At 43.1% G+C, this 24,575-nt stretch overlaps 1 protein-coding gene, 1 long non-coding RNA gene and 1 other non-coding gene across 4 annotated transcripts in view; 1 reads left to right on the top strand and 2 right to left on the bottom strand.

Annotated features, from left to right (window-relative positions):
- ELOVL5 (ELOVL fatty acid elongase 5) overlaps positions 1-2,182 on the bottom strand; it is a 70,061-nt gene extending 67,879 nt beyond the window's left edge. The window contains exon 1 of one of the 2 annotated variants that reach the window (XM_045802527.2): positions 2,030-2,182. The gene's annotated coding sequence lies outside the window, so the exon portion shown is untranslated. The remainder of the gene's footprint in view (positions 1-2,029) is intronic. The other variant, XM_045802536.2, reaches the window with a different exon arrangement.
- A 5,862-nt stretch (positions 2,183-8,044) lies between these two features.
- LOC123795648 (uncharacterized) lies at positions 8,045-11,252 on the bottom strand. The gene is made up of 2 exons (XR_006780561.2): positions 11,106-11,252; positions 8,045-8,351 (listed from the first exon to the last, which is right to left on the bottom strand). It is a non-coding gene; the product is annotated as an uncharacterized LOC123795648 (long non-coding RNA).
- A 6,543-nt stretch (positions 11,253-17,795) lies between these two features.
- LOC123797705 (small nucleolar RNA SNORA44) lies at positions 17,796-17,931 on the top strand. Its single transcript, XR_006781037.2, has one exon. It is a non-coding gene; the product is annotated as a small nucleolar RNA SNORA44 (small nucleolar RNA).
- Positions 17,932-24,575: the final 6,644 nt, after the last annotated feature.

Genomic DNA, 24,575 nt, shown 5'->3' with positions numbered 1-24,575 from the left:
CTTCCTCAGGAAGAAAAATAAGGAAGCATTTATTAAACCACTATTTGGTGGACCCCAAGCCAGGCTTTCATTTGTAGCTCCTGAAATCCATAAAAATTCTGCAACAGAACACACCCATTTATACATAAGAAAATTGAGTAAAGGGAATGAGGACAGTGTTTGAAGTCATAAGGCACTTTTCTTGAAAAATCCAACAAATTTTAATATGCTTTCTACTTTCACTTTTCAGCGAAGCTCCATATTCTGTAAAATTAGCCATCTGTAGCCATCAATAACATTTTCCTTCTTGTCTTCAGTTAGAAATGGAAGAGAAAAGAAAATGCAAAAAGGGAAACAGTACAAGAAAAGCTCCCAGCAATGAGAAGTTACAGTCTGGGCTTAAGAACCTAAAAGGGACATGAGCGACATTTCTCCTTCAAGCGCGGAGCTTTCCGGGAGAATCCCAGGCAGCATCTGAGAGGACTACAAAAGTGATTCACTCGTGTCCTAACCAAAGACGTAAAGTTAAAGCATCGCCCACAACCATCGAATGCAAAACCGGCTAGGTCGGTATCTGCATATTCTGCACCAAATGCTGTTGGCTCAGCTGTGCATACAAAACAAGTGCAAACCAACAGGTTATCTACCAAGCAGTTAGGGGAACAAGTTAACAAATCTAACAAGCAATATTAGCTCTTCCGTACAACCCTAAAAAGCACTTCCTGCCACGGGTCCGTTATTACAGAATTAAGGCTGCTCGCTCGCCACAATTTCCCTGCCCCCGATCCCCACCGCTGGCACCTCTCGGTTCCCCAGCCCCGCTAATAAGTCAGGCACCGGATTCTTCCATACCGGACCCCCACAAATGGAAGAGTCACATTCTGGAGCACCAAAGTTGGCCTAATGCATTCTCCAAATCTGCAATAAAGAAACGGGAGATGAGCTTAACTACAGTCTTGAGAAGGGGAAACCACCACCGTTAAAGTGCAAGAGCACTGAATGGTTGCAAGAGACAGTTTGAAAGAACAACTGTCGCTCCAGGCACGACTCCCCCTCCCCCACCCCCGGACGCGGGGCAGGCAGACGCTGCAGAGAGGAGCGAGTCTTACAAGCGTGGAAACTGTAAATGGGCACTTTTCCTTGCAAGTCCCAGCAGCCACGACCCTAGGGCTTCGCCGGCCCAGAGCCGCTCCCGCGCCGCGCGCCTCCCTCCCGGTCCGCCGCTCCCGCGCGGGTACTCCCCAGAGGGCCGCCCTGGTAGCCCTCAAGTCCCCGCCCCCCCTCCCCGCTTCCCCGCCGGCCTCATCCCTCCCCGAGTACCGCCGGGCTGCAGTTCTCTGGTTTTAATAAAACCCGAGTGGCCCTGAGCTAGCGGGCTTCCCTCCGGGAGCCAGAGGCGGGGAGAGGAAGGGGAAAAAGGAAAGGCCGGAGGGTCCCTTCACCGCCCGCTCCGCGAGCTCCGCGCGGGGCGAGGGCGAGCGGGCCTGGCTCTCGGTGCCGACCCGACCCGCGACCCGGCAGAGGCTCTCCAAACTCACTGAGGCTTCGTTCTGCCCCGAGAGCACTCGCTCTCCCGGAGGGCGCTTCCCTGGACCTCCCATCCGCGAGTTCATCCCGACAGGGCGGGCGGACTCAAGCTCTGAGAGCCATCCCTCCCGCCTGCGGTCTGGGCACAGCGTGTGTCCCCGCGGCGCCTGTCAGCGTGCAGACCTGCCCGCCGGCTGCTTCCCCTCGCCGAACAGGTGAGACTGCAGCACGGTGGGAACTCCCGAGGCGCCCAGCCTCACCCCAGCGGCCGGCGAGCCGCCTCGCGCCGGCACCCCCCTCCCGCGCGCGCCGTCCGTGCCCGGGCAGCCGGGCTGCGGCCCGCCGGAGCCGCCGGGCTTCTCCGCCACGCGGATGGAGCGCGGGGCCGCGCCGGCAGCCGCAACTCTGCACTGGGTCCGGTCCTAACGGCGGTTCGCAGCCCTCGCGTCCCGGCCGCGCGCTCGCGCGGGTGTCATGGCCGAGCGGCGGCCCCAGGCGAAGTTTCCAGGAGCTGACGGCTTACCTCGTAGTCCAAGGGGCAGCGGCAGCTTTGGGAAGCGGCGCGGCGCCTGCAGGAGCGCCCGTGGCCAGTGGAGCCGAGGAGGATGTGAGAGGGAGGCACCGGTAGCGAGGAACCGCCGCGATGGGAAGAGGAAGGCGCCGGGTATCTACAATCAGAACGTGGGCTGACCGTGACGTCACAATGGCGCGGCCAGCCAATCGGGGCCCGAAGGCTGAATCAAGCGCTATGATGTCATGCGGCCCTGGAGCCAATAGCGAGACAATAGAACTTTCGTGATTGTAAATTCCAGAATCCGATGCAGTAGGGAGCCAAGGCCCGGGTTGATGCTACCGAGTTCACGTGTCTCCGGGCAATTTTTTACCCTTTCTTCCTAATAAGCCTGCGTGGAACGCAGAGCCTGCGCAATAGCAGCGGTGAAGTTCCTGATGCCCTGAACTCTGAATCTCTGAAAGCCCGGCAGGGCAAGGTTGTGTGGCCGCGTTTGGACGCCAGAAGCCCACTCTTGGAGCCGTCTCCTTTACGATTCTGGAAGGGATCCAGTTCTTGGTTTTAGCTGAAAGGGTTAAATACCTACGGAGACCACCGGAACGAAGGTCTGCAGTTGAACAAGATAAGCGAAAGGCACTCAAAATTGAGGTTATAGGTTAGCTCCCTTATGATAGATTTAGAATGGTTTTTCTTAGGGATTCTTATTTTTCCTCAGAGGTCACTACCAACTTCATTTCTACTCTAGATATTATTCCAGAGGCTTTTAGGGGCGCCTGAGTGGCTCAGTCGTTAAGCGTCTGCCTTCGGCTCAGGGCGTGATCCCAGCGTTCTGGGATCGAGCCCAACATCAGGCTCCTCCGCTGGGAGCCTGCTTGTTCCTCTCCCACTCCTCCTGCTTGTGTTCCCTTTCTCGCTGGCTGTCTCTATCTCTGTCAAATAAATAAATAAAATCTTAAAAAGAAAAGAAATTATTCCAGAGGCTTTTAAAAGGAGGAAAGATGGTGAAGTAAGTGACGCCTTTTCAGCGAGACAAATGTAAGCACTTAAGGCAGAGTGCTTTGTGCTAAGGTACGAATAGATCCTCGCTGTTTTTCACTGGTGTTGAATAACTTCAGGCCTTTGTCATCCTAGTATTCCACAGTTTCCCCATATCAAGACCCATAGATTAAGCCTTTCTCCTTGTGTCGCCTTACTACTCCTTGTCCATTGACCCAGCATAGTCAACCATATAGTGTAAGCAAATTCTTTTGCATAATTACAATGTTGTGTTTATCATGTACCAGCTGTGTTCCAGGCACTGGGCCATTGCAGTAAGAATACAGGTGTACAAACTGTATACAGATTAGGTTATTTAAACATATACAAATAATTGAGACTTTTAATAGTCAATTGTCATTCAACTCCACAAACACTGAATGGCTTCAGTTTGTCAAATATGATGCTATGTGTTAGGAATAAAAAACTTCAAGGAACCCCTCTGCCTGTAAAGTGATACAGTCAGGAAACAACCACCATGCAGTGGTAAATACTACAATGGAAACCGAGATACACAGATTAACTAAGATTTCTGATAAAGGGCATGTGAAAAACATGTGCTAGAACCATAGAAGACTTTGGCAAAGGTATTTTATTTATTCTTTACTCTTCTGCTAACAACCCAAGGCCAGAGTTGGTTCAGCTCTCTGTTGCCCTAAGTTCTCTTTCCCGGTTTTAAAAGTTTCAAATTTAACTTGGTATTCCAAAAATCTCAAGTTTTACAACAACTCAATTGTTTTTTATTGTGCTCACATATCAGTAAAATGTTTTAAGAGTGTACTACTAAAATATTTGTGTTTATTTTAAATTATGGACTTATATAACTGTCAAGTCATACATTAAGTATTTTTTCTATGTTAAGGCAAAAGTAACTACAAAGTTCTAATATTTTATGCATGTTGTTTTCTGACTGTACCATCTGGCTCAATCCATGGGATGCTTGTACCCCCACTTTAAAGACCACTGCTTTAGGTTGTAAACTTCATTGGAAGGGGAAACAGATCTTAGTACAGTCCCTGGTATATACTAAGTGCTTAGTAAATATGTTTTGAATGAGTGAATGAGTGAATTTTTATTCCTCATCATCACCATCATCCCTCTGGTGCTTCCATTTTCTGGTCTAGATTTCCAACCCTCTATCAGATAGTGTCACAGGACTATTGATTCTTCTTAAACCTAAGGTAGTAAAGTCATGTTCTCTTTCTTCCTCCAGCCAGAGACTTAGGGTTCTGAGTACATATATGATTTAGGAGAATTCCCGCCTCCCCCCGGCCTGCAGCTCATCTTACACCCTACAGTGTAAACTATCATGACCACAGTGTGAATTATTGTAGATTGCAGAACTATCACATTCATGGATAAAGCTTTAAGGAAAGCAGTAGAATTGAAATGACTCCCCAACTTATATGTGGGGTTTTTTTCCAAAATAAATCAAAAGAATGCCTAGGATTCAATGCCAAGGTTCAAGAAAAGTATTTTAGTGAGTGTCAGAATCAGATACTTGGTCAACCAGGTTCTAGACACTGTGCTGGAGCCATCGCAGTCCTTATAACTAACCTATTAAGACTAAACCCAGGTAGGGTGCAGTAAAAAAAACAAAAAACAAAAAAACAACCCTGTAACTCTTGCCTTTTTCTTTACAACATCCATACGATAGTCCCCAAGAAGTGATTGTTGAATTGTTTTCATTAAATAGTTAACTATTTTATTCCTTTTTGTCTTCCTCCTCCTGCTTTTCTTTATTTTTAAATTCTGGTAGCATTTTTCCTTCTGCTCTTAGTTTTCATCAATGGTCTGAAATCTCCTCCAGCCACACACTTCCGAGCATATTAGCAAGTTATTTCAATATTGCTCTTGAGAAAGAAAGTATTTAACATCCTGGGAAATATGTTTCATTGTTATAGCATCTGTAGTTGAATTAAGAAATACAATTTGGGGGTGCCTGGCTGGCTCAGTCAGTAGAGCATGCGACTCTTGATCTCAGGGTTGTGAGTTCGAGCCCCACATTGGGTGTAGAGATTACTTAAAAATAAAATCTTAAAAAAAAAAGAAGAAATACAATTGAAAGTTCATCAGAATGCAATTCTGATTAATGAGACTTGTTTCACTTCAGGATGAAATACTGTATGTGCTTAGGGGGTATTTACATAACATAATGAAACCTGTCTTTTGAGATAAGACATAAGTCTATGTTTGCCTCTAGGCATTTGAAAGTTGACCAACATATAGTTTACGCTAAGGATATCACTATGAAGTCTCTGTTGGCTCCTACTCTGCCCTCCCCTTCTCTATGATCTTACTTTTTTCTTATCTCTTAATTTGTATTTTCTGTTATCTTGTTGCCAGGGTTTCCCATTGGCCCGGCTTGTCTTTGTTAGGAGATAGATTAAAGGCAGTTTCCTTGCCTCCCCAGAACAAGAAGTCATTTCTGCACTTTCATTGTTACTCTGCTGCTACTCCTCTTCATTGTACTGGGCTTTATCTCTATTCCCGTCCTTGAGTGTTCATCCTGATGGATGTGAACTACTTGAAGGCACTGCCCACGTCTGGTCTACCATGTTTTCCCAATGGCTGGTAGAACCTCTGGCAAATAGCAGATGCTCATAAATATCTATTGAATGAATGAACAGTTTGAACTATTTCTGGATTCTCTAGCTTTTCTCCTCCACTTCCTTTTATATACTCTTTAGTACTCTATCCAGGAGCGACTGAACAATGAAAGGGCTCTGTGTCCTCAGTCCTCTCTCTATACATTTACTTCCTAGTTGTTATTATCACCCTCTTTCATGGCTTTGGGTTCTATCTATACTCTACTCACTCCCAAATGTATTTTCCCCTGAAGTCTAGACTTATATACATAACTGCCTATTAATGACTTCTCCTCTCGAATGTCTAAAAGGCATCTCAAACTGAAAATAATAAAAAATGAACTCTTGATTTTCCCTCAAATCCTTGGTATTCCCCAGCTTTGTAAATGACAACTCTATTCGTTCAGTTTCTCAGGCCAAATACCTCGGTTATGTTTAGCTTCTGTCTTCCTCTGACATTCTACATACATGCATCAGCTAAATTCTGTCTACTTGATCTTCAAAATATATCCAGAATCTTATTCCTTTTCCCCAACTTTACCAGAACCACTGGTTTAAGTTACCGTAAACTGTTGTCCAGAATTTTCCAATAGCCTGGACTGCTACTGCTTTTGCCTCCTACAGTCTATTCTCAACCCAGCAGCCTGAGTGATCTTCTTAAAACCAAAGCCAGATGGTGTCACTTGTGTACTTAAACCATTGATCAACCTCTCATCTCAGTTAAGAGCAAAAATCAAAACTCTTACAATGGCTTATAAGGTGCTTCATGACTTAGCACCTGTGCCATTTCTCTGACCCTCTAAAGTTACTTTGTCTTCTACACACAGTCACCTCCTTAGACTTGCCTCAGGGCCTTTATCCTTACTCTTCCACCACGCCTAGTATAATCTCGCCCAGAAATCTTCAAGACTTACACTTTTGCTCCATTTTGATCTCTCTAAATGTCATCTTCTATAGAGTTGTCCTTAAACTCTCTAAATTTGCAACTTCTCCCTCCCTGCCTCCCATATTCTGGAACCTTTTTACACTGCTTAATTTTTCCGCTTAGCTCTTAACACTGACATACTATAGATTTACTTTCAATATTAGGATTGAATTCAGATCTCAGTTCTCAACTTCTTCAAATGCTTAGCTATGTTCAAGATCACATTTTAAATCAGGACAGATTCTCAATGTGTCTTTTACTTTGCTGGTTAGTTCATAACTTTCATAACTCGATTTTTAAAAATTTTGTAACATATTAAAGAGCTAAAGATTCCCAGGGAGTAGACAAAAGCAGACAATAACCAAACTTCTAGCCCAAACTCATGTGCAACATGGCAAGAGTAGCCATGTGGTGTGTATTGTTGAGGAATACATTCTAGTTAAGCAGTGTGTTCTGCAATTGCTCCTTATGATTTTGGTACCAGTGACATAGTATGGAATATGCTTTGTCCTTCTTCTGTCATACACAAAACAGGTTCTCCAATCATTAGTCATATATGATTTCGTCATGCTAAAGATCATGTGATATTTTGGTTATATGTATTATAAAAGGCCTTGCTTTTGTGCACACAGTATCAGACATGCCCTTACATGTCAAAAACTGGTAGTACAATTTCTTTTCATAATCTCAAGTTCACGGTTTGCCAGGAGTGAATGCAACATGAGACTCAGCCGAAAATCTGCAAGTGTGCGTTGCAGTTCAATTATTTTTGCAAACTATTGCTTGGCATCTGACTGTGAAGCACATTTTTTTTTTCAAGTTTAAGTGTATTCCCTACGATTAGTTTCACTAAGTCCATTCTCTTTCAGCTAAAGAGCATTACAGTATTGTCTTCTAATCTGAATGATTAAACGACACGCTGCACTCTGTCAGATGTATCTCAATAAAATGAACTCAGGTATAAAACGTAAAAAGCTGTCAGATACCCTCTATGCATAAAATTGAGGCAATTTTAGGCTATTTAAGGTCTAGAAATAAAAGGTACAAAAGTATTTCATTACTTTCGCATTTTGCTGATCAATAAGATTAACTTCTACATAGTCTTAAACTATATGTAATCTTTTCTTGATTTTTTTTGTCTCCACCTCTCCCACCCTTTTGCTTCCTTGAATGTGACCTAGAACAGAATGTTTCTTTCCTATTCTCCTCATAATCTGAGCACTCTGTGCAGGCCTTTTTTTCTTTTATCACTTATAATATTAATATTAAAATTATTTGCTTACATCTTCTCAAGGCCAGGAAATGTGTCATGTATCATCTTTGTTCTTCTAGGTTTATGCTATGCCAGATATTTAGTGTGCGTAAAAGTTTACTGAACTAGACTCTCAAAGGACCATTTACTTTCTTCATGATAAAGACAGCAAATAAGACATAGGAAGCTGTTTCACGGTATGCAAGAAAGACTTTTAGAGCCCCAAATTCATTTCATCCTCTTAATGTGCTCTGATAATATGATTAGAACTTTTATTTTATTTTATTTTATTTGTCAGAGAGAGAGATCACAAGCAGAGGGAGCTGTAGGCAGAAAGAGAAGCAGGCTCCCAGCGGAGAAGGAGCTGGATGCAGGACTCGACCTCAGGACCCTGGGATCATGACCTGAGCTGAAGGCAAAGGCTTAACCAACTGAGCCACCCAGGTGTTCTGTGATTGGCAACTTCTGCAAGTGCTCCCAGTGATCTCTGGCATCTGATCTTCACGCCCAAGGGCTGGACCAAATAACTTGTTCCTAACAGAAAGAACAAGGCAAAAATAATGGGATGACCTTCTAAGATTAGGTTAGGAAAGATCTGACTGCTATCTTACTGACACTCTCTGTCCAACTTTTGGGATTGCATACTTTGATGAAGCAAAAGTGCCATGTTGGAGATGCTCACAAAACAAAAAACTAAGTATGGCCTTCTACCATTAGACAGCTAGGAGCTGAGGTCCTCAGTATGACAGTCCACAAGGACCTGAATCTTGCCAGTGACCACATGCGTGAACTTGGAAGCGCCTCCTTCCTTAGCAAAGCCTTGAGATGACTCCGGGTTCAATCAATATCTTAATTGTAGACTGTGAGATACCCTGAAACGTAAAACCCAGCTAAGCAAGCAATGCCCTAATTATCACCTATAGAAACTTTGAGAGAAAAAATGTCATTTGAAGCCACTGTTTTGGGGTAGTTACAAAGCAATAGACAACTGATACAGATAAATCAATAGTTTTACTTTTTCAAACAGAATCAGAGAATAATCGAAATAAAGTTTATTTACTTGCCGGAACAATCAACGTATGCCTAGTATTTTGATAACTATGTCAATATTTTAGTTATAAGAAGTTGCCTTTCACAATATGCTTTTCTTATATCACAGGAAAACATTTACACATATGGGGTAGGTTGTGAAATTTCGAAAGGAGGAGGTGGAGACCAAGGCAGTCCACTTTGTAAACAAAGCAAGGTAGTGCTCCATGGAATGAGGGCTTACTGAGAAGGAACCTACATTCTCAGCCCAACATCAATAAACATTTTTCAACTCAGGGGCTAGTCAAGTCCTTCAAATCTTCATTTCATTTATTGCTTTGAATTAAGGCATTGCAGGTTAGTTACTAATAAAACACAAACAGAAGAACAGACACAAACATGTAAGAAGAATAACACGCCGTACTTTCATTTGCTAATAGGTAGGCCCAATTAGTTTAATGGATCAATTAAGCTCTGAAAGCATGAAAGGCTGGAAAATTTCCTTGTGGTCAAGAAAAATTCCCAAAGACCAGGGGTAAGTGGTGTCACAGTGGATGTACAGGACAAGCATAAAAATACAAAATTCATATTCAGGAAACACGAATGCTCAATTCCCTTTTAAAATTATCCTGGGCACCTAGTAGCATATCTGGAAATCAGTGGATGCTAAGTATATACTTACTGAATATTCTTTGGGGACCTGGTATGTGCCAGGAACTGAGATAATAAAACTACAATACTTGGTAAAAAGTGACATACGTTAAGAAGTGCATAAAAAGTGCTATAAAAATTCAGATGTTACAGAGGATGAGAAAAGGAGATTGAAGCAGCAGGGCTTTTGCAAAATCTATACTCTTTCCTTAAAACTGCTCACCTCCCCCTTTTTTAGGTTTCAACTTAGAAGTCACCTTTTCAGGTAGGTCTTTCCTATTATTCTGGGTAAAATCAGTCTCTCGTCTTTGCATTTTCCCTTCCTCAGTCGCTAGTTCATACTGAGTTCACAGCACTTTGCATAATCTGTAATTGTTTTGGTTGCTTATTTGTATTCCTACCTGCCTAATTAGCCTTTAAACTTCAGGATGTTAGAAACAAATCTGCCTTGGCACCGAAGTGTGCCAGGCATTAAGTAGGTACACAATAGATATTTGTTGAATGACCGAACGTGAAATACAAAGTCACAAAATGGTACTGGTGTAAGAATGGAAAAAAGCTGCGCGTCCAGACAGGGATGTCCAGGCAAGGATTCCAACCATCGCTCTTACTCCGGAGAGCAAGGCCCTCTTTGCACAAAACGTTCGGAGTACCCAAGAGGGATTCTCAGGAAGCGGGGACGCCCTTTGCCTGTGGCCTGAGGGACAAGCGCAGCTTCCCCCTTCCCCACCCCCCACGTCCCTGGTCTGGATTGCAGCCCTCTGGGGCCCCTATCACTTCCGGGCCCCCACACGCGCGCCTCTCCCGGGGAACCAGAGCCCACCCACGGGGCCCCCCTCCTCCACTAGCTGGGCGTGGGGACCGTTGGCCGCCCGCCGCACAGGGCGGTGCCGCCGCCGCCCGGTGCCCCTCCACCGCTCTCCCCCGCCCGGCGCTCTCTGCGTCCCCGCCCCCTCCCCCGCCGCGGTCACCCCATTCATCCCGCGGCCGCACCCGCCAATCACCGCGCACCAACAGCGCCGCATCTGGCGATGGGGCGGGGCCTCGCGAGGCGCGCGCTCGCTCCTTCCCTGCCCCGAGCTCGCGCCCAGGCCGGGTCATTCCCGGGCATTGACCGGCCTCGTCCCGGCGCTGACCCGGCCGGGGACTTGGGGTGGGGGAAGCTCTGAACCAGGGAGCGGACAGTTGTACCGTCCGGACAACGGAGTCCTGGGATAAGAGGATGGCCGGGGGCCTTGGGGGAAGAATGGAAAGTGGCCTTGACTCCGGGGGTCCCCACGCCCCTCACATTCAGCCCCAAGCATCCAGATGGGCGTGTATTACGTTCCCCATCCCGAAACGCGCGACGGGGTGCGACTGTGTGGGGTAGGAGAAAAGGGGGAGATGAGGCAGGAAGCAAATGTGTCTGTGAGCAGCTCAGCCCAAGTCTGGTGCTGGGGAAAAGCCTCTGGAGAAAAGCTTTAAATCGTTACTCATCTTTTGGTCTTTTTTTCTTTTTTAAATAATCCGTAAATTCGGCTTGTTGTGTAGACTTTGTTAACGTGTGTCCACTGCCGAGAGTGAAGTATAACAAAACACTGTTCCTGTTGAGGTTAAAATTATACTTACTTGTTGTATCTTCATAAATTGTGATATTGAAAATATTTCTTTTGGAGTATTTCATAAATGGGCGCCCCCCTATCCCCGTCGTCTGCTTTATCTTCCATAATGTCTTATTCACCAGGAAAGATCAGAGGATACCTAATGGCTTTTCTATTGGTGGCAAAAGTCACTCCCTCACCCCCTCCAACCCCCCCCACCCCGCCCCCAAAACACTTAAAGGCACAGAGAGCAGTTGGATCGCAAACTGCTGCGAGATGTTTTCACTTCTCGTTTAATTCTCCTAAGCAGTCTGTAGGGATACTATTATCACTCCTTTCAGATGTCAAAACAGGGTCCAGATTAATCTGGACAAGGTCACAGGTTTGTAAGTTACGAAGTTTGGGCCCTTTCCACATTTCTTTCCCTGAGATCATGAAATTTCAATCCACAGTAAGTGGAAGGTGGAAAGGAATCTGACGCTTTTGGAGTCCTTAAAGACAGTGCATCTAGCCAAGTGCAAGCACCTCTTGGAGATGGGTTTGTGTTTCTGGAGAACTCTGTTAAGAGCATACTTTTCATGCCAGAACTTTGAAGGTTTCTGGAAGGAGAGTTCCTTGAAGTTCTGAAATGCTAGGTCACATGTGGGCTGATGTTTTTCTAACCCTTGTTTGACCTGAAACAAAACCCCTCTTCGTAATTAAGTATCGCCAGTAGGGATGCTGGAAGGCTGCCCGGGTCTTGTTCAGGAACTTCGGTCTTTGCGGCAAACAGAGTACAGAAAAGTTGGATTAAAGACAGAGTTAATTAGGTCACAGAATACTTTTTGCTGGTAGAAAGTAGCAAGCTATGATCAGACTTTTAACTCAATCCGATTTAACAGATTGGCTGAGTATACCTGCTCCATGCTCCATTCCGTGGGTACACAAAGATGAGGAAGAAGCTTCTCCTGCCTACTGGAAAAGATCACAGTTGGGTTAAGGTGCCTTAGTGAGGTAGTGTATGAATAACAGTAAAGGAAGGCAGCGCATAAAGTGACAATAGGTAAATACAAGGCAAGAATTATGGATGAGATCTTACCAAGCATGTAGGTCAAAATGCAGAAGAAGGAAACGAGTTCTCTTTAGGCTCCAAGCTGAAGAGTCAGGACTTTTCTTCACCAAGCAGCCAGAATGGCCTAAAAAAAAAAGCTAACCCAATACCCCTCGACATCCTTTAACATCCCGTTGCACTTGATCCTAAATCCTAAATCCTTCCTATGATGTGAAGCCTTGCATGAAACAGGTTCTGCTTACCTGCCATCCTGCCGGGGCCCCACTGTCTATATAAGCGCTGTACTCTTCATCTCTCTGTTTCTCAGAGATGAAACTTTTTCTCACCCCAGGCCTTTTACACATGCTGTTCCCTCTGCCCCGTCACTTCACTACCCTGTCCCCTTTCTGTACCCCTTTTCCTAGCTCATTTGTTCTTCTGTCTCAGCTCTGAGTTGCTTCTTTTGAGAAGCTCCCCTTCTCAATAACACCCATTGTTATAACTCTCATCAGATCCTATTGTTTCCCCAGGCACTTATCACAATTTTCTAAGATCTTGTTATTTGTGTGATTATCTCTTTGATATCTGCCTGTCCTGGCATTGCACCATTTTTTCTCACAGGGCTTATAACAATTATAAGATATAGTTATTTCTGAAATTACTTGTTTTTATATCTTCTGGCCCCACCTATTTTAGGCTCCATGCAAACATGGTTTTGTTTCCTGTTGTATCCAGTGGTTAGCACAATGGCTGGCATGTTGTCCGTGCTCAATAAATATTTCTTGAACTAATGCTCAGAATCTGTCCATTTAGAACCATGTTGGGTAGTAGTGGGAAGCGGGCTGAGAAGGTAGCCTGGAGCAGATGCAGGGGACAGAGAGAAGCATTTCTACCCTGTCGGTTAAAGCCTCCCTGTTCGGTATGGAAGCCACTGGCCATGTGGGGGGATTGAGCATTTGCAATGTGACTGAGGAACTGAATTTTAAATTCTGTTTAATTTTAATTAATTTACATGTCCTAAAGTATATCTGGGACAACATGGCTATGGGATTCTACTTTTTTTAAAATAAATTTTATGAAATCCGAATATAGATGAATTTTGGTGAAAATGTATCATCTCAACTGGATTCTGACCTCATACAAAAGAAGATTATAAAAGATCTCATTTTTCTCTAAGGATTACATGTTGAAATGCTACTATTTGGGTTATATTGGGTTAAGTAAAATATATTTTTAGAGTGATTCTAGGTAATACCTAAAGAATCGAAAGCAGGGACTCAAATGCGTACTTGTACACCAAGTTCATAGCAGCAAATAGCCAAATGATGTCACACCCAAAGGTCCACCAACAGATGAATTCATAAGCAAAATGGGATATATATTTGAATATTATTCAGCCTTAAAAAGGAATGAAATTTTGATACTTGCCACAACATAGATGAACCTCGAAAGTGAAGTAAATGAAATAAGCCTGTGGCAAAAGGACAAACATTGCTTGAGTTCACGTATATGTGGTGCCTAAGGCAAATTCCTAGAGACAGAAGAATGAAGGTTACCTGGGGCCAGAGGAATTGGGGAAAGACTATTTAATGGGTATATAGTTTCTGTTTGGGATAATGAAAATGTTCTGGAGATGGATAGCGGTGATGTTTGCACAGCATTGTGAATACACTAAATGCCTCTGAATTGTACACCTGAAAATAGCTAAAATGTGAATTTTATGTGCGTTTTACTGTACTAAAAATTAATTTCACTTCTTCCTTTTTACTTTTAAAAAATGTGGCTACTAGAAACTTTTAAATTACAAATGTGGCTTCCTCATTTATGTTTTGTCAGACAGCACTGGGTTAGACAATGGAGGACCCTGGGAGAGGATGAATAAATTTCTGCGGTGAAGGGTTCACTCATGTCTGTGGCACCAGGAGGCTGCTGGCAAGGAGGGCAAGAAGGTAGCACATTATGATGAATCCAAGAATGTAAGATTTGCCTGAATAGGTATGTATAAAAAGATGCATAAGGAAAAGCCTGGAGGGGCAGGGAGAGGGGATGCACAGTAGGACTTAATGCAGGAAGGGTTTTCTTCGTGGCTAAAGTGGGAACCTTCTAGAGATGGTGTTTCCTCTGCAGTAACAGGATAACTTGGCAGTTATCCCAGCATGCTGTTTTTTAATTGTCGTGGAATCAAATGAATACCATGTGTGAAAGAGCTTTTTAACCTGAGGTGAGAGGTACAGGTGAGGTGAGAGACAAGGGTGAGGCACAGGTAAGGTTAATCACAAGAACGGGATTTCTTCGGCGTGTTCGAGGTAATGCTCTCCATCTGCTCCAGCTTCTGTAAAGAAGCCCTGGCCTGGGAGGTTTTCTGCTACTGCCACGGGATCTTTTGTTTAAAACCGCGAGAAGCCTCCTCCATCTTGACTCCCTCAGTGATAGAAACCCACTCCTCTAAAATTTCACCTGCACTATCTTCAGAATATTGCTCTTGGGGAACGATTATCGTCACACGTTCGACTTTGTCCTGTTACTTGTGAAGTTTTCAATCATGCAGAAGCCAGGTAAGTGCTGACACCAACTCAGGAATGCGTCCCGGGCTCAAGGACAAGATGTATAGGAGAAAGTGAGAGGACAACAGTGGGAGACAAACCTGTTCAACTTAGTCTGCGGCTCAGGGAAGCCAGTGGGAGATGTAGGATCCAAACCGCTGGAGAGCTGATCTTGTGGGTTCTCAGGAGTTTGAGCTAAACTGGGCCCCTGGACCTGACCCCAGCACATGCTTACAGCCCTCCCACAGTTTAGGAAACAGTTCAGTTCTTTGGGCTTGCCCCAGGTTAAGAATGGCCATCGCTGGGGCCACGACACCAGGTCCACCCAGGGTAGACGGATGTGTGCCTCTCCAGAATTAAAATTTCACTGGAGTTGGGCTGAAAATGACTCCAACACTGGGACTAGATGGGGGAGAAAGCCAAGTTCCCTGAAGAAAAATCCATATGCTCGGAATATGACTTTAATACTCTACAAAACAATTGATGGACACTCTCTGCCCAAGTGATATCAGAAGTGTGGTAGAACTGCTAAAAAGTTTGCACCAAATAAGCTTTTTATCTCTGTATATTTATAATTAATAAGCTTTTTATCTCTCTGTATATTTATATTTATTGCAGTTTTTAGACTTAGTGTGGCTTCATTTTTTTGAAAGATCCCTGTAAGGCCTAAGATTATGTCCTGGTCTGACCAGTCCAATAGTTCTCAAAAGTCAGTTCCTGGACCAACTGTGTATAGCATTGTTGCTGGTATGGGGTGAAGGAGTAGGTTTTTAATATCATCCAAATTTCTACAGCCTAGCTCTGGTGTTAAGTAGCGCCTTTGGTGGGAGTTTACCCTTAGGTCTGATTGTGTGGGCCAGATGGTGGCTACGAATTTGCATTATGTTTCTAGATACCACAGTAATTGAGTTACTAGAGTAAATTGTTTCTTTCTGTCCGTTCTGAGAAGGAAGCGGTTTCTGTGCTCTGCATTTCATGGCTAGGTTTACTCTTCACGAAGTAGGAATTAGAGGTAGTTACCTGAAAACAGGGAAGATCTACTTTGGCTTCAATCTTTTTAAGTCACAGCTGTTTTAACTCAACCTGGTAACGATTCTAGTATCCACCACCTCCCACTTCAATGGGACATGGGAGCGTTACACAGATTCCCAGGGAAATGAAGAGGCAGGGGGAAAAGGTACTCATCTATTAAATGCTTAAATTATCAGAAATTAACTATTACGATTGGGATCCAAAGAAGAGACTCAGAGATCCTGAGCTGAAGGCAGACGCTTAACCAGTTGAGCAAGTGCCCCATAATTTCACATTTATTATCTGATTCGTTTCTCCTAATCCTGTGAGGTTGGGATGGTTATTCATACAGCATGCATATAAGGAAGCCAAGGCTTAAGGTTGTTAAGAAATTGCCTGAAGCATGGGTCACTGTCTGAACGTGGAAGCTTTCCTGCCTGTTCTTTTCTGTGTTGCCTCACACCATAGGATTTATTTATCGGGGGTACCCTTTTCTTAATAGAATTTTCAGAGAAGTCTTGTTCTTTACCTCTACTTTTATTTCGGTTTTAAGAAATTAGACAATCGAAGCCCAGTCAGTGTAATGACTAAAGCAGGTAATAACAATTAGTTGCAAGATACCGCACCAGGTACTCCAGGGAGTAGAAGGCACAGCCCAGGCTGCTAGGGGCTTTCACCTGGGAAATATACACAGCGTGTTTAAGACAAGAAGGGGCCTGGGACCATAGAAGATTCAGCTGATTTCTTCCTTGACAATTGAGCAAACAGAGGCCTAACATCAAAGATTCCTCACTGGAGTTATTCCAAATAATCCTTCCATGCCAGCCTCCTTTCATGACCTCTAACCTCCTCAAGAGTGGGACATGGTTTCCTGATGCCTATTTTTGTCCCCAAGGTTCACGCACTGCCAGGTTTCGAGTGGGCACACATGAAATGCATCTTGACCCCAATTTCTCCCATATACAATATGCCTCACGATGTTTTCCCCCATTTAACAGGTATTTATTTAGTTTCTGCTATGGGAACTGTTCTAAGAACTTCGGAGATCGGGAACAGAACAGACAAAAATCCCTGGCCTTGCAGAGTCAAAATGTATATTCATTGCTTTGCTCTCGAGGAGTTTAGTCCCTGCGTGGTCTATAGCATAGGAGAGATGTTGAGTGTCTTGGCTCCCAGCTTTAGTTCTTCTGTACTCTCACAGCTAAAGAAATGCATGACTGCTAATAGCTTAAGAAGTTCCAGGTACACCCCTGTCACTCTTTCTGTTAAACTTGACTCTACATAAATCTGAATTTTATTTGAAATTTTAGGGAACTGTCTGGGCAAAGACCTAGAATGGTGAAGGGCCTGCCTGAAGGTGGGGCTGGGGGAGCTGATTAGCTGGAAATTAGGCCTGGCTGAGATCAGAATAGAGGGCCTTGGAGAAGCCATATAGCTTTTGGGTAGCTGAGATCATGATTTGAAGTTTTTGAGGAAGAGAAATAAAGGGTTAACTGTATGAGGGAGGTTTCCCTAGTGGTAGTGAGAAGGGTTCACCAGAGAGGACCAAGACAAATTAGGAGGGTCTGCCACAGAGCCTGTTAGGAAATACTAGAAATAGCAGGACAGAGGAAAGGAGAAGAGGGAAGAGAAGCTGCAGAAGGAAAGACAATACAACTAGATAGCTAACGGGGAGACCTGGTGAGGGCAATAGGTATCTGGGAGAATGTTAGTGACATTAGCCATTAAAAATGGCAATGAACAGGCTTTTGATTGCTGGATGTGAATGATCTAATGAATGCAATTGTGGATACTTTGTACCTATTATGTAGGACATCATCGCTCCTATTGCTGATGCCAAATTTTGACATTTAATTCATCTCAACACATATATCCAGAGTTCTTATCCCTTGCTAAGTGTTAGAGACCATACAAAGATGAGTAAGACAAGAAAAAAAAAAAGATGAGTAAGACAAATCTTGCCTCAAATAGCTTTCAGCTTGATGCAGGAAATACAAAAGCAATAATAGATTTTATGAAATACAATATTTCATAAGAGAGATATAGGAACCATCAAGACCTAAGAAGAGAAAGATTATAGTCCTTTAGGGGCAAGCTGTGATGGTTAGGATACATTTTTTTAAAAAGCAGTTTTCAGCATGTTTCCAAAGGCTGTGGTGGGCTATGGCCATGGGATCTCCAACTGCATGCGAGAGCAACCCCGAGAGAATTTGACAGCACAGGTCCGCGTAATACGTACCCGCAGCTGCTAGAGCAAAGGTCAAAAATATTCATGGAAATGATCAAGTTCAGAAATAGCTAATGTTGACTCTGTGCACTGAAGTGTAGTGATTAGACTATGAAAATCTCGGTGAATTCCTTCCAGGGGGATGGCATGAGATGCTGTTGGTTCACCAACCTCCTGGAGTTTCCCTGGTGAAATCTGAAATCCGCCTCTGTGCTCAGAGGGCAGGGAGAGACAGAAAAAGCAGGAGGCCACTCCAGGTTGGGAGGTGGCAGATTTAACAAGCAAAGAGAACTTGCATACAAGGCTTATCTTGGACCGTAGGAAGATGAGAAAAAAAAATTTTTTTGCAACAGAAACCTGTTTTATTTTTTCCAAATAAAGATACAGAGTGTGCATGTTTTGCAAATATTGCCTCAAAGCAACATTTCCGTACACAGCACCGTCTGTTCTATTAGGCTTGTAAGCACAGATCTGTATCCACAGTGCAGTGTTGGCTCATCGAGTGTCCACCTTGCATAAAACTCCTCATTTAAAGAGCGAAAATGATGAGTCAAACCAGGACTGTTTTTGTCAGGGCAATTTTTTATAGGTGGATAGTTTTTTTCTAAAGGAAATTTAGGGAGTGTACCTATTTCTAAATAGTAACAGTAATCTTTGCAAATAACAGTTTCCAGTGCCCCAGCTTGGGGTTAATTCAGCTTAACCCAGAAACTGGGAATAGAGCCTCCCAACATGGCTTTAAGTTAGGCATACTAAGGTTATCGGAACTGGGAATCATTCCTGCTTCCTTAATGACAACAGTCACGACGAGTGAAATGGGATTATTTCCTTGACAAAATTTAAACAACACACCCAACCAATAATGGCCACTTGGTACAATGAGGGTAATTCAGTTTCTGTTTCCATCTTTGGAAAATAAATGAGATTGACTCCCTTAAAGTTGTAGTTTCCCCAGATGTGATGCTCAAATGTATTTTCAGAAAAGAAAAATCCGTAATCTAATAATACAACAGTCTTCATACCTCACAGTTGTGGCTCACACCCACCGGCCAAATCTTAAAAGTTTATAAGGTGGCCGTACCTGGGTTCAGTCATGTGTACAGTGTCAGTGTTCTCAATAGCCACGTCACTATCTCAGGGCTGTGTCCTTGGAGCTGCCTCTGGAGGCAGGAAAGGCAAGCAGAACCCACATTCCAAGGACAGGACCTCTCCCCCCCCCCCGCCCCCCAACTCAGGGGCTCTCTCACTCTCTCAAATAAATAAATAAAAAATCTTAAACACAAAACCAAAAACAACCAAAACACTGCAGTGGACATTGTAGGCACTGGGACAAACCTCTTTTGAAACTCCTAGGTTTTTTAGTACTATTTTCCTGAGTTTATTTGATAAAAACAAAGACATTTTCTTCCAACTGTCAGTGGTAAATTCTTCAGTAAGTGGTATGTGATAGCCAGGTTGTGTGGTAAACTGGCTGCTATTTCTTTCCACATACATAGGTGTCTCTGGAAGTTCATGCCTGCTTGAGCCTGATACAGGTAGTTTATTTTTAATTTTTCCTTAAAATATTCAGCCATTGCCTCAGAGTAGACACTCCAGCAGGTGTCAAGCTCTTTCTGACCAAGAATGCTTCAATCCCTGGACCTTCTCTTCCTTCCCTCGTTTTTTGTTTTTTGTTTTTTGGTTTTTTTTTTTTTTTTAGTTGACTTTTTTCTTTGCAAAATAACAAGATGCTTCTTGTCTTCCAGCTTGGCAATATTTTTTCACATCTCTAGGATCAGAAGAATTAAGAGTCTCGTCCATGGTTCTCTTGGCTCTTTTTCTTCGTTGGAGATGATAACCTGTCTTATTTTCAGCATCTTGGCTTTATTTAATAATTGTGAGGCTGGCTTCTAATGACATGTGGACTACCAGTTGCAGACTGAGATTAGGAGGTGTACTTCTGTGTCCTCCAATAGAGCTGATGAGTCATTGATTTCAATTGGATCATTATTTAACCATCAAGCAGGAGCACCTGTCCTCTCCTGCCTTTCCTGGTCTCAGGATGAGGAGAGTTATTGGAAACAAGAGCCAAACCAAATTTCCCACAACCTCTCAGCCAAAGCCTCTGCCCCATCCCAGCCAGGATACTGGAGTAAGCTTTGGCTAAGAATCGTGATAGGATTTCCATAGCAGCGAGTGTTGAATTTAAATCTACTTTTATTTATTTTTTAATCTTTCAAAATTTACTTATTTTTTCTTTTAAATGTGCACTGATTCCAGCTGTTTGGGTCAAACATCTGTTTAGTTAAAAAAAACAAAATTCCTTTTTGTATGTGTTTTGGTATATAAAAATAATATAGATTCATTGTAGAAAACTTGTACAGAATGCTAAAGTTTGAAGAAAATGACCCAAATTACCCATCATAACTCACTAGTGATGTTTTATTTCCTTCCTGTCATTTTTCTCATAAAAACACAATTTATACATATATACCTTAGCTAGAAATACATATACATATTCCTAGTTTTTAAAATTTTGCTTAGCAAATTTTGTGTGTTTTACATTTGAACAACCAATCCTTTGCACCCTGGTCACCTTTGGAATTCTCTGTTTCCCTCCTGTTACACATTTACTCAATATCTGGACCTTTGTGTCTAGTCGGCATGGACCTTTAGCCACATTTCATTAATAAGGCAAATGCCCAAGACGAGGGAATCACACCACTTTTCCAGTTCTGATTCAAGAATCCTGCATAAGCTTTCATTTTAACAGCTTAATGTATAATTTGATTACTCTTCTGCAGGATGGATTGTGTCAGGAGCTGTGAATTTTGTAAGACTTTGACTCGACCAGAGGCTATCCCATTAAATATACCCATACAAGGCAGGCTTTAAAAATGACTTTCAGAGAATTTATCATCATTTGGTCAGATGCTCAGAATCCCCAGTTGCTGCAATCCTATTTATTTAAACCCAACAGTCTCGTGGCTGATGATTGGCTACACTGTGGGTGGAGACTACTGCATTCAGGGAGTATGAAATTAAGGTAATCACCTACCATCTCTTCCATGTTTTTTCTTTTTTGAAACTTCGCTCATGGCCACTTTGGCGGAGCCCAGCCTAGAACTTCAGTTGTGTGATTGTGTTTCCAGAAACCACAGATTTAAGTGGTCGCTGTGATCGGTTCTTATCAGGTTCAGCTGGAAAGATGGAAATAACATTTCTGAACTTTATTGGTGCCTGGAATTTTCTACGCAAGGCAAATCGATAAAGACAAGTATCTGAGAATTCAGAGAAGACTCCATTTTTGCCTTACTCCCTTGAGGAACATCCTGCTTAACTGAAACTGGTTCTCATGTCAGTTACCGCCCTTGCCAAGTCTGTGCCCCATGTCCACTCAATTGCCAACTGTAAGCATTATGTACTCCCATAGTTAATTTAGATAAAAAAGCTTATGTTGTAAAAATTTCTTGTTTTAGTCACTTTTGTTTTCCTGGGCAGCATTGGCTCAAAAATGCTTCATGTCCTGACAGAGAGAGAGGCCATAACAGAGCATGGCAAATATCAATATTCTCCAATATTGTACCCGGTGCAAACTAGAAGAGATCACACCACAGGTGTATGTGTTGCTCATGAGAGCAGCAGACACAGTGGCCCATCTCAGAAACGGCTCTAGAGCTGAAGGCCTCAGAGAAATCACCTTACCCTAGAAATTAGTGGCGAAGCCAGATGTGTGAGGACACCATCAGTCCAAGGGTATTCAGCCTTAGCGAAGTCAGGGCAGCACACAGGTGCTGAGCTGGTCTTCTCACATGCCTTGAACATCAATCAGATAACTGCTGGCCAGAGAAACCTTGAACTGCAGGCAGCTGTTGTCTGCAGCCCTCTCTGCAATGGCGAAAAGTTGGAAAAAATCCGCTGAGATAAATTATAGAACAAGAGAACAAACAAGAGAATTCTACCCGGTTGCTGAAAAAGAACGAGGCATCTCTTTATGTTCTGACATGGGAATGTATTTAAGTTAAAAAAAAATTTGAAAAAGAATAGATTACATAAAGGCATATATATCATGATTCCATGGTGGGGAGAATAATGCTATATATGCCTATGCCTGTGTATAAAAGTTCTCTAAGAGCACAGAAACACCTGTTGACAGATAATGGGTATGAAAGCTCTAAGGAGAAAAGTGGGGGTGTGTAAGGGCAATAGAGATTATTACTTTTTACCTCATGCACATCTGTACTACTTGAATTATTTTAATACATATTTATTTTATTTAAATGAAATTTTAATAATTTTCATTAAAATATTTAAATGAATTTAAACATTTAAGTTTAAATATTTAAATATAAATATTTAAATGAAATTTTACTTTTTAAATGAAAATTAAAAAGGAGATGAGACATCGTATCTATAATTAACAATATTTACCATACACTTTAATTCAAGAGGGTAGATCCCTGTGTTCCTACCACAATAAAATAAAGTATAAGTGAGACACGCTTGAGGTAGAAACTTAAAAATATAAAAAAAGCATAAGAAAAATGGAATTCACCTGTGAGTCTTTCAACTAGAGGTAACCACTATTAATATTTTGTGATGTCCCTCATAGTGTACTTTCTGCGGACATACATACATAATTACATCTTGGATGAGAGCATACATATGTATAGTTTATTACGCCACATTTTTTTTGAGCCTGTTTTTCCAGATTAAAAAAAAAATCTCTAAAACGCCGTTTAGGATTATATAATGTTCTGTTTTGTGGTTCTATAATTTGTTTACCCATTCATCATTTCCTCACTAAAATCTGAAGCTCTTTCCCTTTATCACGTAAGCAATCCCATGTGCCTGTTCTTGGCAAAGCTCTGGGCTCTGAACACGCGGCAGTGACTTGCTCCTCAGACTGGGGTGAGGGTGGCCTTGGGGACCTCCTGGCAGCATTTCCTGGACATGTTTGCATTCCCTAAAGAGTGCTACCTACTTGACTGCCATTTGCAAATATCATTGTGCTTCCTCACTCTCTGGCTCCTTACCCCGCTTTATACTATTGTTAATAGTGGTGTAGTGGGATAAATGGGGGGGGGTAATCAGAAGGGGGAATGAAGCATGAGAGACTATGGACTCTGAGAAACAAACTGAGGGCTTCAGAGGGGAGGGGGTGGGGGAATGGAATAGGCTGGTGATGGGTAGTAAGGAGGGCACGTATTGCATGGTGCACTGGGTGTTATCTGCAAGTAATGAATCATCGAACTTTACGTAAAAAAAAATTTAAAAAAATTAGAACATCAAGCATAAAAAAAAAATAGTGGTGTAGTGGGTTCCTAGCATTGTCGCTGCCTGGCCATGCCATATAGGCCTTTGTTGATTGTCTGTCTCCCCACCTGGACTGGAGGCTCCACAGATGGCAGGGCCTTGGGGTGGTTTTGTTCTCTGCTATGCCCCCTGTGCCTAAATCAGTGTCGAGCACATAGTAGGCTGTTAATAAACATGAGCATACAGAAGGAGGCTCTTCATTGCTCCTATTTCTCTTTTCTACTTAAAAAGGGTACTTATCGTTCAGGTCCTGAGTAGGTCAGTAAGATGTATTTCTTGGGTTCCCAGAGTTTGCTCTTAGAATTACCAAATGTTAGATCTAATCTACCTTTCAAAGATAAAAGGATAACCTAGGTTCATCACAATAGTAAGCGTTGAAGTGAACGAGGAAAGGAACAAAATGATTTAACTCTTCAGGAAATTTACAATCTAGATGGAAAGATTGAGACCTAAACATTTTGTGGCAATAGATCATTATGTGTCAAATTGTGTGCGTCACTCCATTTCTACCTTCCAAGATTTTATAATCTGGTAAGTGACCATTTAAATAAATGATATATTTACAGTGTTAAATAAAGGGAGATGCACTAAGAATGGCGATGGAGAGCTACGTTTTGGGGGCCGACTGAAAGGAAGAATTCCTTTCGCCTGGAGAAGTCGAGCCAGTTTCAGCCGGTTTCATGGAGGGAGGAGGGAGTACTTGAGCTTGTGTCGAAGGCTCTGTAAAGAGTGCTGCTCAGAGGTGGGGTGCGGGGAGGAAGGCGTCAGAGGCAGAGCGCACCGTGCATGCAAACGCGCGCGGAGAAATGAAAATGCTTGGCAGAGCTGAAAAATGGCAACTCTCCCGCACTGAGAAGACAGGAGGAGAGGGATCGAGGTGGTGAGGGCTGGCCTGAGAAGGAAGGAGTGATGGATTGTGAGACAGAAAATGCTCTTGGGTCAGTTACCTCTGTGCTGTGGGCTTGGGCTTTATCAGTTAAGTAGTGCAGGGAGACACTGAGGGTTTCTCAGTTGAGATGTGACAAAATCAGATCTGTGTCTTAGATGATTCATAGGGTCTCCGACACACTGGGATCAAGTGGAGAGGAGAGCTAGGAACAGTGGAACAGGGAAGAACCTTGCAGTGGATGGGTACAGTGTCATGGAGATCCAAGCCAGGGAATCGCTGGAAATGAAGCAGACCTGGTTTTAGAGATACTGCGGAAGGAAATTGATTGGAAGGGCTTGGGGACTTCAGAAAGCCATCGGAGTGTTTGTTTATAGGTGACATAAACGTGGGCTGTGCTATCAGGTCAGGAGAATCTCCGGGTTTTCAGATTGTGGCCTTAGCCAATCAAACTAGGGGAGGAGCAAAACAAAACAACACAATAAAACCATAACAAGAAACCCTGA

This window comes from Ursus americanus, chromosome 29, assembly GCF_024610735.1.
Source record: "Ursus americanus isolate L20-20 chromosome 29, mUrsAme1.1.p, whole genome shotgun sequence".
NCBI lineage: Eukaryota > Metazoa > Chordata > Mammalia > Carnivora > Ursidae > Ursus > Ursus americanus.
Note: the sequence above shows the minus strand (reverse complement) of the source record. Positions and strands in the feature narration are given on the sequence as shown.